The sequence below is a fragment of the Quercus robur genome, chromosome 4, assembly GCF_932294415.1.
Source record: "Quercus robur chromosome 4, dhQueRobu3.1, whole genome shotgun sequence".
Lineage (NCBI taxonomy): Eukaryota > Viridiplantae > Streptophyta > Magnoliopsida > Fagales > Fagaceae > Quercus > Quercus robur.
The window spans coordinates 78,347,294-78,353,588 of NC_065537.1; the positions used below are offsets into that span (position 1 = coordinate 78,347,294).

General features: G+C 29.9%; 1 pseudogene; it reads left to right on the forward strand.

Annotated features, from left to right (window-relative positions):
- LOC126723853 (phenylacetaldehyde reductase-like) overlaps positions 1-6,295 on the forward strand; it is a 72,749-nt pseudogene that overhangs the window by 33,431 nt on the left and 33,023 nt on the right.

Below are 6,295 nucleotides of genomic sequence, written 5' to 3' on the forward strand. Positions count from 1 at the left end.
TCCAAATTTTGTTCAAATTTATACTAAACCGAGCAATAAGTAATCCAATAAAAAACCATTTTTTAATTGAATAATTAAAATGAAAACTAATGCCTTTTGCATCAATGTTAGACAGAACTCAAAAAAGAATTACCCTATTCTCAATCTATTGGTGCAATGAAAATATTCATTAAAAACATAAGAATGAAGAGAACCTATAGATCGTAGCAATTAAAATGAAGAGTGCAATTCAATAAAATAGAAAAAATAAAGATTGAGAAACTGAGGCTGGGCCTTTATTGTAGCATAACTTCGCTTCAAACTACACAAGCACATCTTAAGACAAATAGTTTTGCATACATTCACTAGCTTATTTAATATACCAAAGTGGGGAACAAAAGAAGGAAAGAGATTGGCCAGAGTAAAGTGGCTTAATTATGGCATTTTCCATGCTAAACACGCCCATGTCAAACCCTCCACCATTATATGTACAATGAAAAACGAGTAAATCATCATCTATAACATAGATACAATTAGGTTTGATTCCATTGAGGCTCAATGCAGTCAATGACAATGATGAACTGTCACCCACAAACAATGCTTGATCACCCAAGCTATCAACCTTTACCCATTTGTATTTAAATTTACTTCCCTATTGAGTACATCTTTTTAATCTTTTAACTTTGAACGCAATTGTCACATAGAGGTTTTCATTTTCATTGAAGCCTTTGTCATCAGATTCATCCGTAGGGTCCTCATCTTCAACATTAACTTCAGAGTCTTCATCACTGGATTCATTTTCACTGTAGTCGGACTCAGAGGACTCATTTACCTTTGAATAAAAATGACCTCCTCGAAAGCGTCTAATCAACAAAAGGTCTCCTGATGATTCAACAACTTACTTTTAGATATTCGTTTGAATGTATATACGTACTGACTCTTTCTAGAGAAGGCACAAAAACTTTAGCCCTTGGCTTTTTGTTATCATCAATGTGACAAACAGCAAGTCCACCATGATGACCTACAGCATAAAATTTACCTTTGTAAGATGCAATGTCAGCAAAGCTCCTTTGAGAACTTTCTATATCCGTCCAAGCTTTATTTCCTGGTCTAGTGAATGCCAATTGCTGATGTTCACCATAGATTACCATGAGAATGCAATCACAATTGCACTTGCAGCCATAGTTCCAAGGACTCTTTGAAAAAACAGCCTTCTTAAGAAACATTCCACAAAGCTCTTTATGCGTGAGCTCGAAGTCATACTAACAGCAAAAGGTAGCTTGGGATGGAAGACATAATATATGTTTAGACAACGGATGCAAGAAGTTAATTTGCAAATCAGTTCCTATAGTGAGCAACCATCCAAAAGATGTTCCAAAGCATCTTCTTCCAGCAACCTGTGGCAGCTTGAAATCATAAGCTATAGTATCTCGTAATTTGAAGAAGCTGCATCTCTCATTTTGCTCGTTATTGCTGTTATCGCTATGTTCATTCCGCTCAGCAAGCATAAGCCATAAGCCAAGGACAACTAGGAGGTAATGGGAATTCCTCCGGTGAATTTAGGAGCGAGTGCCATGACTTGCATACAGCACCTGAAATGATGATATCATCATGAAATAGTCGATTCTATTCGAAAGAAGACATCACATGGAATATCAGCCCACTTTGACATCTCAATATATTGGTTTACTTGGAATACTGCAAAACAATTATAAACAAAACAAAAGTTAAGAATTGACATGATACTTATGTAATCCGAAATAACTTCAAAACATAAAAAGTCAAGGATAATGGTTTTAAAGAATAATATTAGACATGTAATGTTCTTAATATGAATCGAACATAAATGTATATGAAGACGGATTTCCAAGTATCGAAGTATACTAGTGCAAGAAATTCAATTATTATTAGACTACAATCTGTACAAGTTCACGTAATCATAATTGTATTAAGATCACAATTAAGAAAGGTCATTACTTTTATGTTAGTTTCGCCAAATCAAAAGTAACAGTTAGATTAGAACATTCTGGTTGGAGGGACTGCTCTCAATTATCAAAGCAAGACACTTTTTTTTAATAGTAGTAAACTAGATTGTAGGACCATTCAAACAACAAAATCTTTCAAAGAATAGAACTTGTACAAGTTCATGTAATCATAATTGAATTAAGATCATAATTAAGAAAGGTCATTACTTTAAACAGTTAGATTAGAAGTAAATAGAAGTAACATTCTGGACTGCTGTCAATTATCAAAGCAAGACACTTTTTTTTTTTTTTTTTTTTTTTTTATTTTAATAGTAGAAATTCTTAACTCCTAGGCTCCTATATAGCAGAATCTAGATGACAGGACTATTCAAACAACAAAATCATTCAAAGAATAGAGCTTGCATAGAACTCTAATAAAATAATTCAAATAATATTGTTCCCACTAACCAAAACCAAGAACTTTTGGTTTCTATGAAATAAAACATGTTTGTGTTTTATATTTTATAGATGTCAAGTGTTCAAATTCTGGTTGGACTTGGAATATAGAAATATAAAAGAAAAATCCAAAAACAGGAATTCCTAATTTGGGTCGGATTTTTTTCATTGTCAAGGGAATGGGCCTATGTATCAGGCCATTCTTTCAATATAATGGAACTTTCAAAGCCGAGCCTTTAAATTTTTATTTTTTATTTTTATGAAAGAAATCTATTGAAGAAAATCTAATTAAGTTGGACTTATAAAATGTTGGGCCTAATCCAGCTGCATCAAGGGGAATGGCCCAAACTCAAAGCTTCATGTAAGAAAATTCTAATTTTTTCATATATTTCATATGAGAGAGAGAGAGAGAGAGGATTTTTTGTTTGGGGGGCAAAATTTTGGTACTAATATCACGAGTCAAGATAAACTATCATACACATGCATAAATGCACATACACAAATATAAACATTAATATGTTGATACTAGAATAAGTCATAATTTACAAATATATCATATATAAAATTAACAACTTTCACATATGTATATTTGCAATATAAATTTTTAGGTGAACTTATCGTCTTTTAAACTTAACGAGTATAAAAAAGTTGTTTAGTTTGATATTAAACATGTATAAAAATTAATTTTTTATTAGGGTTTCACATTGTTGCAAATTGAAATTTGAAAATTTAAAATTTATTGGAAAAATAGGATTTGTTATTAGGTAAGTCAATTAATTGTTTACTTCATTAGGAAAATATGATTTGAGTGTGTCCTAACAATGCTTGGTACTTTAACTTTTAAATAACTTCAATAATAATCTCTCTTGAGATTTTGGGAAATGAATGAAAAGAAGTTTGCTGGGCCTTAGGAGAAGTTTTCTCAAATTTCTTTTTAAAAAATTATTTTCTCACACTTGTTTTATTCTTGGACAGTAGACTGTATTTATAAAAGGATTCCTAACTTGTTATTAAAAAAAAAAAAAAATTTCCTAACTTTGTTAGGATTTTAACAAGTTGGCTAAATGAGTGTGGCGGCTCAATAGTGATACGGGGCCATATTTGTAATAGGCAATTGACACTTCTAATTTGCATTTGGGCTGCCCAATGTTGTGGACTTGGGTTGGACCAACAGTCTCAAAGCAGATCTCATTGAGTTGGATTTGTGCAAGGTTTGGGCCTACTTCAACTGCACCAAGGGGGGATGGTCATGGCTTAGGCTCAAAGTTTCTGTTCAAAACAATAGAAGGTACTCATTTGACAAAGTTTCTGGGTTCATGTAAATTCTTAATTTTGAAGTATTTATTTATTTCGTTAAACATTATATAATTATAGTTTATCCAACAAAAATACTTATACCTTATCATGTTTATTAATTTAATAAATCATATGTATTAATGAATATAATGCAGAAGTAAGTAACTATTAATTTTTTATCTACCAATGACAACTTGACACCTTAATAAGTCATGAAAAGAAATGTCTAAAAAGATTTTAGGGAATTGTATAAATTTAGGTATTGATTCTCACATCCACCATTAATATACATCACTCATTTCACTTCTTTTTTCTTTTTTTCTTTTCTTTTTTCTTTTTTTTCTTTTTAAGTTTCAACCTATGGCTTTCTAATGATTGTTCTATTTATCATCGTATCAAGACACCAATTGATTTTTGGCGTCACTCATTTTACTTTTTTTTTTTTATGAAGTTTCAAACTATGACTTTCTGATGATTGTTCTATTTATCATTGTATTAAGACACCAATCGATGGTTAGTGTAGACAGAGATTGAATCTCATATTTCTTATTTAAACATCAAAGATTATACCAGTTAAGTTAATTGGAACAAGGTTTTGGTTTATAACATCGTAAAAAAAAAAGTTTTAAAACGACAATATTTTTACAATAAATCATAGACGTTAAGTTATTAGTTTTAATTTGAACTTATGAAAACTACTTTTTTATTCATTAATAATAACCTGTAACAACCTATCACTTAATATTTATTGAATGAAAATGTCAAGAAATGTATTATTTCGAAGAAAGTGTTGTGAAATATAGTATTTCTAAAAACAAATGCAGAGGGAGGGGAGATAGATGCTATTGGGTATTCTCGTAATTAGCTTTTATCAATTTGGAGTAGCTTTTATCAATTGCATATAACTTTTAACTGTTTTTTTTTTTCAATAAAATTTAAAAAGAAAAAAAATTACAGTCCAATAAAATTGATCAAAATAAATTTATCATAGTTAAGAGCATCTCCAATAAGTTCTCTAAAACCAATTTTGGAGAACAAACACACAAAAAACTCACTCCAATAGCTTCTCTAAAAGCAAAACTTTTCCAAATTTTTTTTGAAGTTGCTACAATAGTTGTCTTGATCTAGAGAATACTGTAACAATTCCAAATGAATTTTTCTATTTAAAAAAAAATCATACAACTCAATAAAAAACAATTCTTTCTCTCTCCTCTCACCACGGCTAGAAACATTCACAACGGCGTTTACTGTGCCAAGCCGCGCCTTCCGCTCCAAATTGATAAAAGAAAGAGAGAGCTAGAGAAAGAAAGAGAGAGAAAGGTTATGGAATCAAGGAGAAAAGGAAAAAAGAAGTAGAAAAAAAAAAGGGAGGATAGAGATAGGAGTGGGTATACGTACGTGGTGGAGAAAAACAAAAGAAAAAAAAAAAAAAAGGAAAAAAACATATGGATGAAAGAAAGGAAAAATAATATAAAGAATAAGAAATGACAATTGAGAAATCCTACCACAATATTTTTACAATCAATTTTAAGTAATAGATTGTTATTAGCTAATATTGGTAAGTAAAAAAAAAATTTCAATTGTGGGTTTCAAATTAGAACTAGTAACAACTTTCCGCATAAGATTTTGTTATGATTCTTGTGAAAGTATTGTAAAAAATATTGTTAACATAACATTTTTTATTGAAAAATATAATTGTTGAGAATAAATAGAGGAAGAATAAAAAATAAATAAATAAATGAAGAAATAATATTTAAATGAGATAAAGAAAAGATAAAGAATTTATTGAAAAGTGTATTTAAAAAAATAGATGGATTATAAATATCACTGTTTAATGTTCAAAAATAACTCTTTTTTTTTTTTTTTTTTGAGAAAGAAAATAACCAAAATTTAGACATACAAAAATTTTAAAATTTAAACATGCCTGCAGATGCTCTTAGAATATGAGTTTTACTAAAACAATATAACACTCCATTTTAGGGCCCATTTTTTAGAGGAGTTTAAGTAATATTGTTTGTAATTTTTTGAAATACATGTGAGTAAAAATGTGTATAAAAATATGTGCAATATTATTTAAAAACTGAAAATTGGTTGTTTAACGACTCTAACAAACGGACTAACAACTCTGCCAAACAGAGTAACAACTAACAACTCTGCCAAACACTATAGCGACTAAAAAAAAAAAAAAAACACCCATTTCTATGGGGTCATTGTCAAATACCTTTTCATTGCAGTGGGATTTTCTAGGTAGTAGGAGTTTCAATAATATTATTTGTAATTTTTTGAAAAATCTGTGAATAAAAATGTGTGAAATATTATTTAAAAACTGAAAATCGATTGTTTAACGACTCTGCCAAACGGACTAACAACTAACAACTCTGCCAAACGGACTACCAACTCTGCCAAACACTATAGCGACTAAAAAAAAAAAAAACACCCATTTCTATGGGGTCATTGTCAAATACCTTTTCATTGCAGTGGGACTTTCTAGGTAGTAGGTACAAGTAACTTCAATCATTTTGCTCAAAAAAAGAAAAAAAAGAAATGAAGTTAACTTCAAACGTTAACCAAAGCCACTCATGTTTCTCAACAACAACGAA